The following is a 12,688-nucleotide window of genomic DNA, read 5'->3' as shown; positions in this document are numbered from 1 at the left end:
AGCCGACTCAGGGAGCTCTCAGTGCCCCCCATTCTCATGGTAACTCACGGCATCCTGCGGGATCCAAGTGACTTTGCCCTCAGCTGAATGAAGCCAGCTCTTCCAACTGATAGCTGCTAAACAGTGCCCCAGAATTTTCTAGATTGGCAACACCAGGTAATCTACACAATCCACGCAATCTGCACAATTTACCGATCTATCACCTATTTTATTTATTTTAAGATAATAAATAGGGCAGCACTACTTGAGTTAAAGCTAACCAGAACCTACTGTGCCCTTAAGCTCCCTCCACAGCAGGAGCTAGAAAAGCCACTGCTCCCTGAGCTCTGGTAGCATCCCTGAACATCTTTAATAGTACACCCTAAGAAGTTAACCAAATGCCAGGTTATTTTCAAGGTGCATTTTCAGGTATATTTGTCATATATGCAATGGGAAAAAGAGAAATGACATATCTGAAGTTAACTGTGGGAAAAAATTATTTAAACGATACTTTTAGGACTGGAAACACAAGAAAAAGGAAATTATAATATTAGAGATTTTCAGAAAAGTAATCATTAAAGTTGGTGTGTGCATTTAAAAGGAGCTGCTACACACAACAGATCTCAGCATTAACTAGAATAAAGAATCACCAACACAGTACACACATCCTTTTATGAAACACTGACAGAAGCAGCAGCTATACATAACCACCACATTTTTCAAGCCTTGGTTTCTACGTTAACAGCAATCATAAGCTTTATGAAAAGTTTTCTTTATTACAAGAGTGAAAATGAACGGCAAAAGCAAGACAAGCACTTCTAAACAGCAAATGACTACTGTGCAAAAGAACTGCAGTAGGACAGTCTAGTTTTTAGAGCATTTTCGAGCACTTTATATTCATCACAAACAAAGCCATATGCTTTAAAACAGTGACAGGAAGAGAGCCACCTACATCCAGCCAAACCACTGACCACATGCAGTCAATAATAGGCCTAGCTATTTTCATACACTAACCTTTCTCTCTGCCACTAAAAACAGTTTTCTAATTCAGTTTAGGTCCAAAATCCCATAAATGTTACGGTTGGCAAAGCTGGCAGAGTTTCAAAGGCATTGCTAGAATGATATGTTTCAAATCTAAGAGGAAATAAAAGTATTCTCACTTTATCCTTCATCCAAAAAACACATACTTGTCCAAAACTTCATCCTCTCTACCTTAATCTTCCAATGCAGACCAGATGTAAACATCCACTCTCAACACATAGTGCCATATGTTAGAAAAACACCCACCAACCCCTGATGAAGTTAAAAAGTAAACCAAACCACTTAAAGTGCCATCAGATTAAAGACCCAACTCCCTGGTCTCCCACCAGAGCGCTGAAAGCTCATTTGGAGGAACATGCTCAGATACTTACTTAATGACACTAAATTAGTTTCCATCTCATTAAAGCAAAGGAAAACAATAAAGAGGAATAACAGAAAACATAAACAGCCCATTAATAAGCTTCTCAAGCTTTTAGTCACTAAACACTATTATTTATGCTTTAAAAAATCTCTCAAGAAATACTGAAGGATGCTTTACCTGACAAAGGGTGAAAAGCCTACAAACCTCTCTTGCCATCACCTCATCAAGCACCAAAACATCTATGAGGGGTGGGCTTTGGAAAGTTTAGGTAGACTCAGAAAAAAAAAGGTTATACCTGAATAACAAGAGCCACCAGGGAAGGGACTGTTATTCAGAGATGGGTTTTTTAAATGGATAAGAAAGAGACAGGCATTATACATCGCCATTAAACCACATGCAGGAGCTGCGATTACATTTTAGTGAAGTTCATAAGTGTGTAATTTAGAAATTGATATTAGCTCTAGTATTAACTTGACGCCTATCCAAACCAACAAGGCAGTGAGCTGACCCCCAATTTGACATCAGGCTCAAACTCTCCGTTTCTCCGCTCAGCTCCTAACCTGGAGCAAGGCACACACGTGGAGGCAGGCCAAGGCCAAGCCTAAGCACCAAGCGCCGATTCTTGGACCCGAGTGTTTCAGCTGTGTCCATCTGCACACATTGCTGCCTTCACACACAGTCGGGCAATTCTGTGGCTTGGCCATCTGGTACAAATGTGCTCGTGGGGTACTTCTACACCAAGTAGCTGACAGCCTGTAAATTCACATACTGCCTTACCTCACAGCAACTTGTGCACAGGCTTATAGCCAATGTCCTGCCTACAGCCTTCTGAACGTGATTTCAGCGACACCAACGTACATACGAATACTTCAGACTGTATTCCAGAATTGCCAGCACTTCTGTAATTAATTCCACTTTTTATCCTTGATAATAGGAGGACTCAGAAGTGATAACTGCAGCTCTGAAAAGCAGCCCTTGCGTTCACTGCAATCGCCTAGAGAAAGGGACAAGCGAACTGTCCTCCTACGTGTTTGTATTTCCAAAAGAAAAGCTGCCAAATGGGTTTGTCTCTCAACACAAGGAGAGAAGAAACATCAGCATACTACCCCCAGGTGAATCTTTCAAGGAATTCTAGGAAGTTTCAAAAATCATTGACTTTCTATCAAAATGGACTGTATTTATATTACCATATCTGGCAAAAGGAAAAAAACCAGCTGATTCAGGTGGCTCAAATGCCAGTTTTTAATATTAATTCCCATGGTTTTAGCCAAAGAAAAAAGTCCATCTGGAAGTAACCAGATTATACAACATATAATAATTGCCAAAGGCAATTCAAACTTGTTTAACCTTCTGAGGGTATAGGCCTCACCAGCTGCATAACTCAAAAATAATTAACAGTTTTCTTTACTTTTCAAGAGCAACCCCACCTCTCCCTGATGGGCCATAACCCAAAACTTCATTCAAAGATTTATGAAACACATACACAATTGTATCGGAGTGAATGGAAGGCAAGGATTTACTTTAAATCAAACACTATCCAAGCCTTTCAATCCAAGTAAAGGAAAAAAGGGGAGAGGAAAGGGCTACAGACCTACCTGCATGAGTATGCACCTCAAAGCAGGATATTAAGAGAAAGCAGAGAACCTACAAGGAATGGAAAAAGGGACTCATCAGCAAAGAGCTGCCACTTAGAGGTCAGACTGCAGAAATTAAATGAAAACTGCCAGGAGGCCAGGAAAATGGGAACTCACAGAGAAAATTAAGAACAAACAAAAGGTTTCTCAATAAGAACTGCAGAGCAAGAAACCAAGAACTGGTGTCAATAAGGGGTAGAAATTAGGAGAACAGACCAAATATTAATTTAGCTTTTTGCATCATCTTTTTCCTATAAGAATAATGCTTTGTATGAGGACAGAGACAGTGTACCTCATGGGAACAAAGACAAAGTACTGAAAATTACCACATCCATTGCTAAAATGAAATGAAGCTGCTCAGAAAATTTCCATCACAGAAAACTGAAAAAATGGGTTATATATCAAAACTGCAAGCTCAGGAACACGTATTCTTAATGAATAAGACATTTTCTGGGACAGTAGCCTAGGGCTGGAGAACAAACATAGAACGTGTGTTCAAGGAAGCCCTGTTAACGTAACTCGGTGCTCGTCAGCATCTTACTGTAAGGGCAAAGAGCAACCAGGAGTAACCAGTGCCGGGAACACGAGCAGGAAGCAGAATGAAAATGCAACGCAGGTCTTTTCAAATGTAAATGAAGGTATTCTGGCTTATCTTGCTCTGATGAATTTTCTTAGTTAGCACATGACTACCATATCTCATAGCAAATGATTGGGATGGAGAAATATTACCAGTGGCGGTGCTCCTTGAGGAGCTACTTTGTTTAAAAAAATCCATTTTCTGCCTTGGTAAGTAATAGTTGGGTTTTGCTTGGTGATGACAAATATTTTAAGCTTTGCTAACGTGATAGATAATCAAATTACCATTCAGAAAGAAAACCAAAGACTTTTAGACTTCGGTGACCTGAAATGGAACAAAAAATACCTGCTTCAAACAGCAACAGAAGAGAGGAACTGGGTACACTGGTCACCACCTAAGGGTCATGAGCCAGCAGAGAATGCAACTCTGACACTTTCTAGATAGAGCCAGCGTTTTCTTCGGAGCAAGGAAGTACATTAATACACCTTTGCACCGTTAGCAGCCATGGCCTTGCTATTATCATACGAACATTCCCATCTGGCATGCTGCTACAAAGGAGCCTAACACGAGGCGATCCTCTCTCATCTGCCACCCGCTCCGCAGCCCCAGCAGCACGCTGCTGTTCCACAGCTGCAGTGCCCTGTATAAAAGTCTTCACTATATATACTCCGTCTTTTTTTCCCCAGCTTTTGGTACCCAGGGGGACACATTCTTACAGATCCTTACGAAATGGAGCACAGGGAGGACTGGCTGCAAACATGAAGCACTGGATTTCATGCACGCAGCGATCCCTTTGTGTCCTGTGTTCCAAACAAAGTGGTGGATTGTCTCAGAAAAGAAATATGAGGTGCTAAGAGTGGCTACCATCCTTCATACAAAAAAACCCTTATTTTCATCACCTTTCATGAACCTCAATACAAGATGCATTTTCCTGTCAGACCGTACAATGGAGAGCGGAAGATGTCTTGAGTCTTTCATACTTCCAAAGCTTATTACCAGTTCCATCTGAAAAAAAAATGCAAGTCTCTATGCATGCCTATTAATTTCAAATGTGTTTCTATTATCACTTTAAAACTGTATGGGACAGGAAACACAAGGTTAAGTTTAAATTACTAAGAGCTTGAGGGAAAGGATATTTTAGATCCACTCTGGGATGTCTCAGGAGAACTTAAATAGTTTTTAAGATGGTTAAGACAAATTAAATAGACTACTATATATTACATTAACTGTCCTACCAAGTAGCTCACATTTCACAGCCTATAAAAATGAAATCCTCTTGCACTAGTTGGTGCTTATGACAGACCTGTGCCATCTTCAAAGAAGTTTGACCATAACCGAAAACTGGGATCATTAAAGATGGAAAAAGGGGGAGGCAAAAATAACCACATATACATTTTGATGCTGCTGTATGAAGAGCTTTTACTGTATCTTTAATGAGAGAACTTCAGAAGTGCGAGAAGTGTTGTTTCCGCATGCCTAACAAACCTGAACACAATGTATTCCTCCTGTCTTTTACTGATGCAGGCTATTTGCTCTGTAGTTCAAAAAAAAAAAAACAAAACAGAGGAACTTGAAGATGTGTTGGGATAGTGCAGCAACTATTTCATCAATAACCTGTTTTTTAAACGAGGTGCTGAATATGCATTCAAACCCATAAAAATTATATGGCAACAAACCTCTATCCCAGCTGACTGAGCTGATCAAGCTGAAATCCATCACTTTTAAGAAAAACTTAAAGTTCCATTTCATACAAACATCCTGACTGGAAAGAAAAGATTTTCTGGGGCAGGATGGTCTTTGTGAATGAAGACAGTCATGTAAGTAATGCCTCAAATATGTGCCCAATTGTGAGTTTCGCCTACCTCAGCCATAAACAATACTGACATTCTCAGAAGCGTTTCAGCACCAGACAACTCAAAACCAAGCAAAAAATATGTACTTTGACTGAAAATAGCCACATATCATCTTTTATCCAAAAATGTCACTGATAAACATCAGAGTAAATGCCAATGTAGTACCAAACCTTATTTTGTACCGTTCACAAGCAAAGGTGAGAAGAGTGGCATTTCACAGTCCAATCTTACAAACCATTAACTTTCATTCAGCAAAATGGCTGAAAAGAGACTTGAAGCATGAGGGTGTCTTTCAGTCAAACCATTCGAAAGGTCCCCACCTTTTACCACAATTAAACTTCAACTGGCCACCTTCTCAATTTCACAAGCTCTCCTCAGCATCAGCAGTGCAGCAGCAGGCAGAGCACCCAGCTCAGGGTGGTTATTAGGCTGCCTCCTGCAACTCCCTCAACGTGCAGGCATCACACCTAAGCCTACGCAGGTCTCTGTGAACCTCAGCAGGAAATCACCCACACAAGTGAATCAATTCTCCAGCAAAGACAAATCCTCTGAGGCAGTAAATGACTAGAGGAGACATACTGTTAGGATTCAGCACGATGCCAACGGAAGCAGCTACAAGAGCGAGGTCTACGCATACGCTCAAATTCTTTATAACAGATGCCTCACCAAGTCTCCTTATATAAGACTACATTATTTTTAAACTGATATTCTTAAACTTCGACTTATGCAAGGTTACAAGCAGGTTAGGAATTCTGTTTTATTTCATAATTTGACAGTGTCAATAAGTTAAATTAATCAGACAGTAAAATTACCAGAAATTAACGTGAGAAGAGTGGAAAAGGATGGTCAACAGGGCAAGAGGGATAAGGAAGGAAAAAGGTTTAGAGCAATGAGTAACAAGCTATCCAAAATAACAGAAGTAAGAAAAAAAAAGTTGTTTATGCACAAAGGTAACCCAAGGCCATGAAATGATCAGCTTGCCCTTTTTCCTCAGAAAACACCCTATTTTGTGCTAGTGTACTCTACCTAGTACTTTACTACCCCACAGCAAAGTACTGGTCTTACACAAACAAGTAAGAAATGCAAAATTATTATACTAACTTTTTTGCCAAATTTTGGCTAGAGGAGCTGACAGAGCAACAAGAGAACAGTACTTGGTTAAGTACACTACACAAAAAATTCTGCTAGCTCCTTACAAACAAAGTCCCATTTAGGAAGTGATTTTTTTTTGCTGTTGTCTTCCCTTGCAGGAACAGCTGTTTACTACCTTGGTGGGTAAGCTGTTTTCCCTGGTGGTATGAACATAAACAAATTTGCTATGAATAAAGCATGAGATCCGTTATGCTTGTATTGTTTCTGCCTTATCTTTATTGGTGTACATCATCTACAACTCACTGTGTACTAAGGTCAATACACTGCAAGAGGGAAGAAATGCTTTCCAGGAGGAATTAGTATATAAAATGAAGAGCTAATGATTTCAACTGAGATGCTGTCCAGATAGAGATGGCTACTTCGGTAACATGCTTTGCTTATGCACAACAAACCAGTGATCACCTAAAGACAAGGAAACCAAATGTACATCCTAAAGAGATTAAGGAGAGGGATTAAGGATAGTTCAGGAAGCCACAGAGACAGACCAGTCCTAGCCATAAATTCCATGACAGCTTTTTCCGTTCTTCTTCTTCAGAGGAAAAACTTCAAGACAACAGACTGGCGTCTCTGACAGAGCATAGTAGAGACTGACCTGTTAGTACTTCAGTGTCTAAATAATCCAAACAAAGACCTATCTGTTGTGACCGTTGCTATCACCCGTTTCCAACCATCCGAACACAGACATCTTTCCTTTTCCTAAGGTTGTGGTTTTTCACCACCCCCCTCCAGGAAAGAGCTAAATGCATAACAAAAGCAATAGGTCCAGGTAAAATTTTCATCTTTCAGTGGAAAACTATCAGGTTGTATCAAACTGAATTGTGCCCACTCCTTTATCTTACTCTTGGGAGATGCCAAAGCAGCCTCTTCCCCAAAAGTAAACCTTAGTCTCCATAACAACAAAAAATGAACCTGACTGGGAAGAGGGAAAGGAAAAGAATCAAAGGAAGTTCTTCAGTCTGTAACCACTATTACAGCAGAGAAGTCACCAAATTTGTTTTTCGAAGGAATAGTAATGGGTGGGATTGCCTTAACTCGACTCCCATGCAAACCAGAGTTTTTCCAGTCCACTTCACAGCAGAAACTTCAACAAGAGAGCACTTACTGCAAATTGCAACAGTCATTATAGGAGAGGGACTGGCTGCACATCCACAGGGAAGTCCTGCTGTAATAGAGGTGCAATTTTCTTACAGGACAACTCTGGATCCTGAAGCCCTTGTATGGCAGCAGCTTCTCCTGCTCCTCCGGCTCTGAGGCCACCTTGTAGACTGGCAGGCATGGGCAGGCAGGAGAGCTGCTACAGGGCAAACAGTATGGACACACTACTAACAGTTTGATGGGCTGATGGGTACCAAATGAGACATTCAAACACAAAGATAGACATGTTCTGATTTTCAAAATGATGAGAGAAATTGCAAGCCTTATTTTAATCAGTGAAAGATCGCACTGCTAGGCGTTGAACAGCAGCACAAAATAGACAAGGCTTGCAATTACACTCCAAATAGCCCCACGCTCAGTCATTCCCAATTGCACTACCTTAGCTACACAAATAAGTAGTCCTAGTCCATAAAGCTCTCAAACATTAAATAATTACCAACCAGAGTATACTTGCAGTTATTCTGTATAAAAGCCTTCCATAAAGGATGGCTATGTAATGCAGATTAGGATAATGCTAAGTTAAACATGGCCCTTTATTTTAAATGTTAGGGCAATAAAATTAAGTTAACAGAAATACAGGTATCAAACTTTGCATGTGTGACATGAACCACAGGAAAGTTAATCTTATATAATACCTCCAGTTATACACATTTTCTTTAAAGGCTTTTCCCATTTACAATTGATTCCCTTAAATGACGCATTTTATTTTGCCTCCATTTAATTAATAGACTAGCTGAGTAAGAACAAAGATATTGATAATAAGTAGTATTTTCATTTAACTTTCCCACAATGGTACATATACAATATTTGGCCAGCAAGATCAACATGAAAACAGATGCACTCTAAAATTCTTCTATTACACAGCACTAACAGTTTGGGTTTATTCACTTCCAAAGACTGAATTGCTTTTTTCTCCAAGCTTCCCTGACCACTCACAGCCTACCAGTGAATTGTATTCGCTTAATGCGCACATAAAATCAACTACCCGTTAATATAGCTCATCACTGTCCCTAAACTATGTAAAAAAAAAACAAAACACAGAATCAACGAGAGAAAGCTACATTCATATAGAACTTTAATATTAAACTTATTCTTTTTCCCTTTAGACTTTTAAGCCTTTATACTTTCAGCATCCAACCCTATAAAAACGACTAAAACTAGGGTTGAGAGCTATTTTTTAAGTCACAAATGTTTACTTCTTACAACATCATCTCCATTTCTTTCAAATTAGTAAGAGGTTTTACATGAAACGTGAGCAGCAAATGACTGCGACAATTTCATTTCCTGAACTAACAGCTACTGAATTTTGTGAGCAAGCCTCAGCCATGTGCTGTCACAGCAGATGCATGCTGTTTTAACTTCCACTAATCTTACAGTGGTGAAGGATACAACAAAGTGCAGTTTTTCACCACTTATTTATAAACCATGCTGGCAGAGACAGTTAGCATGGTCATAATCCTACTGAGAAGCTGGTTATGCTTGTATGGCTCACTTGGCCTTTGCTTAGGATCCTCCCGCAGTAGGTCAGAGCAGCAAAACCAAGTCAGAGCCCTCTGGCAGTGTCCTACACTGAAAGCAATACAACACTTCTCGTGTTAACCTGCACTTCACCAACCTGTTACTGTTACCATATCCTTTTTCTCACACTTACAAAGCAATGAAATAATTCAGATGAAAAAGACCCACAATTTAGTATCTGTTCAAAGCTGAAGTTCTCTAAAAGCCTAAATGCCATTGAGCATATTGTGTGTATTAAAGAAGTTTTCTTTCTACGAACACACACACACAGTTTGTATATGAAACGTCCTTCTCAGCATACATCCAGCTCTCAAAATTTTGTAGGTTAAGTCTCAGCCTTGTCAATACACATCTGTCTTCACCCCTGTGAATGGCTATTGGCAAATGTTTGAGAGACAGGCCCCAAGCACCTTAAAAAACCCTTTAAGTTCAGTTTCACTGAACAGATCTAAAAGGCAGACTCTTAAAAGTATTTTTAAGAGCATCTGTTATGAAGTTTCTGAAGGGAACTTCATATACATCACATATGTCTTGAACCAGGCAATCAATAAAGTCAGATCTTTAGTATCAGTCATCAGCAGAAGAATTTAGTGCTGACATGAGTTACAAATCAACTTCTGAAATTCCTTTACTTAGGAAGTTAGCCTGGTATTAGGCACAACTTGATCGCTCAGCTCCAGATTAATTTATTGGAATACGCTGACTCTCACTAATAAGCAATTTTTCCAGTAACAGACACTCTCAACAGAACAGACTTTTTCGAAGTCCCATATTCTTCCCCTCACAAAGTAAAGGCAGGCTAACGTACATGTTGTGCAAGAAGAACCCACCTCATGCTAACCTTAAGGTCTGCTGCTCTGAGCATGACTGTGGCCAGCCAAGGCATGGAGAAAACCTTGTATCAAATTCCACAGAAGCTGTATTGTCATAGATGCAGCATGCTGAGGGAAGAAGGGAGGGGAATGACAACTTTAAAAAGTTACAGTAACTAACATATTTATGTGTTTGTTTTTTTTTTCTCCTTATGCAAAAATCAAGTTGAACAACCCTAACAATTACTTTTTGGATTTGATTTAAAACAAGCACAAAAACAAAAAAAAAAAACACAACATCTTAAGATAGATCCAAACACGCTGTCATAATACTCCTTGGTGACTACATTCATTTTCCACAGCACTGGAGACAACTGTACAGGAAGCCAACCAGCCTAGCAATGAAGCCTCATATCACCTCACTTAGGAAAAATATCAGATGCTACAAAGAATTTGGGGGATGGAAAATGATGTTCTGGAGCTATCATTGGAATAACAATGATCTGTAGAGCTTTGGGGTCTACGTAGATAGTGCATGAAATTCAAAGAACTACAAATACTAGTTTTGGTAGTTTTTAACCTATTTCCAAATGCATTTATATACATAATACCTTCAAACACTCAGTGCAAGACTACAACACAGAGTTACATACCTACAGAATTAAATTCTTAGTAGTCTGCTTTTTCTACATCTCAGATTCAACTCCACTGGAGTAAAACTGACCAAAGCCAACCAGAAAACCTCCAGTCCGCCTCCTCTGTTATGTAGTCAATAACCTCACACAAAGCAAATGCCACAAATGGAATAAACACTGAATTCAAATGTAATCTTGACCACTTTCAAAGCTTTTTTCCTGCTCTATATAGCTGTGTCACAGTGAGTCTTCCCCATAAAACCTGATTCCAAGCTTTTAAACAATCAAAACACAAAAACCCAAATCATTTTATTTGACCGTCATTATTTAGGTCTGTGTGCCAGGTCTAATCAGTTATCACAAGCACATTCTACTTTTTAAGAGACTGTAGAAACGCATTTTCCAAACTAAAAGGAACAGAATGCATTGTTTTGATGGTACAGCCTGAAGCCGTTTATCTGAGTTTTATCAAACTATACTCTATCACTGATCAAAGCAGCAATGACAACTTAATGTTCTGTAAAGTTATATACTGCTGCATAAAACTTCCCACTTTTGTCTTGTGGCCTCCGGCTCAGCATGTCATTGGGAGCATATTCAAAGGTCAAGAGACTTCCAGAAGTCCTCTGTTCTTAAGTGGCAGCTCCAGCAACAGTAACAGTAGAGAGAAGAGCAAGGTAGATTAATTCCATCAGACTTCTCTGCTCGTGTACCCTAGACATTCCTGTTGTCATTTCTTCTGTCGGATATTTGTCAGACTACTTAGTACATCACTGAATGAACTACTTGAGCATAGGAGTAGAATTTCCATATTGACCTATTATGGATTTCATTACCACCTAAAGACACCTCACTCTTTTATTAAAAATCGGGATTTCATATCAAATCCTTTTCCATTTAATATTTTGTATATGCTGTGTGACTGACAGACTGTTTTTAAAGTTTAGAGGTTACATGGATATGACATTGTTAACCTGCATTTTAACAGTTTACTGAGGAATCTGGGTTTACTAAAATAACACAATGTGATTCTGTTTAATGAAATGTGTTTAAATGAATTCTACTTGAGACTTATTTAATAAAAAGGCCTAAGAACATGCAACATAACTACTGTATTGCTACAGTTATTTATAAGATCTGACATCTTCATAAAGTTTTAAACTTTAAATCAGTGCTTGTCACGATTACTTAAAGCACACTCAACATCTTCAAAACCCCAGCCCACCCCCAACAGACAGGAAGAAAACCCCTGGAGAAACAGGGCTTACAGTGACTTGAGAAACCAACGACTGCTGAACAGAAGGCGAGCCAGGATTCAAGAGGCAGAACCAAATCTCCCAACAACAGAGGATCCTGCTAGATCTGCTCCCATACTCCCAGGAATGCACGTACGGTCCAAGTACCTCCACGTTACAAGCAGCATTCAGACTCCTTTGTCTTGGCACAATTTCTTCAGCTACTACCTAAAAGCCCTTGAGGGGGCTTTTAGGGGGAAAAGCCCATGGCCCAAAGCTTAGAAAACATACGTGTTCCTGCAAAGATCTTGATTTTCACAAGTGGAGTGCTGCAAAGCCAGAAGCACAACAGGCTTGAGAGCCCTCCTGTAATTATTACGTTGGCTCTCCTCTCCTCCGTCCTGATTTCACCTTCACCTCACCACGTTTCTTACTAACTGCTTTTCAGAGATGGAAAGGAACGGTTTGGCAGAGGGGAAGTATGGGAACGGTGGGGCCAGATTCTGCAAGTCTGATGCACGATACCTTGCAAAAGGACCTCAAGTGAAATAGTAGGGAACAAATGGCAACCAATGGACTTTTCTAGGTCTATGAAAATATACTCACACAAACACACACAGGAGATTTTGATGTGTCACTGGAAATCAAAATGGAAGATAAACTGGACACCATCAAGTCACAGGAAGTCTTGCACTAATATATTCTTATCTTTTAAAGACATTTGCTCTACCAGGAA

At 39.6% G+C, this 12,688-nt stretch overlaps 1 protein-coding gene across 6 annotated transcripts in view; it reads right to left on the bottom strand.

The window, feature by feature from the left end:
- LRRC28 (leucine rich repeat containing 28) overlaps window positions 1–12,688 on the bottom strand; it is a 53,266-nt gene that overhangs the window by 21,831 nt on the left and 18,747 nt on the right. The window contains exon 4 of one of the 6 annotated variants that reach the window (XM_072043303.1): window positions 2,977–3,025. The exons of the other annotated variants lie outside the window; for them this stretch is intronic. The gene's annotated coding sequence lies outside the window, so the exon portion shown is untranslated. The remainder of the gene's footprint in view (window positions 1–2,976; window positions 3,026–12,688) is intronic. 6 annotated transcript variants of the gene reach the window in all.

This window comes from Anas platyrhynchos, chromosome 11, assembly GCF_047663525.1.
Source record: "Anas platyrhynchos isolate ZD024472 breed Pekin duck chromosome 11, IASCAAS_PekinDuck_T2T, whole genome shotgun sequence".
NCBI lineage: Eukaryota > Metazoa > Chordata > Aves > Anseriformes > Anatidae > Anas > Anas platyrhynchos.
This window is presented reverse-complemented; position numbering and strand designations above follow the sequence as displayed.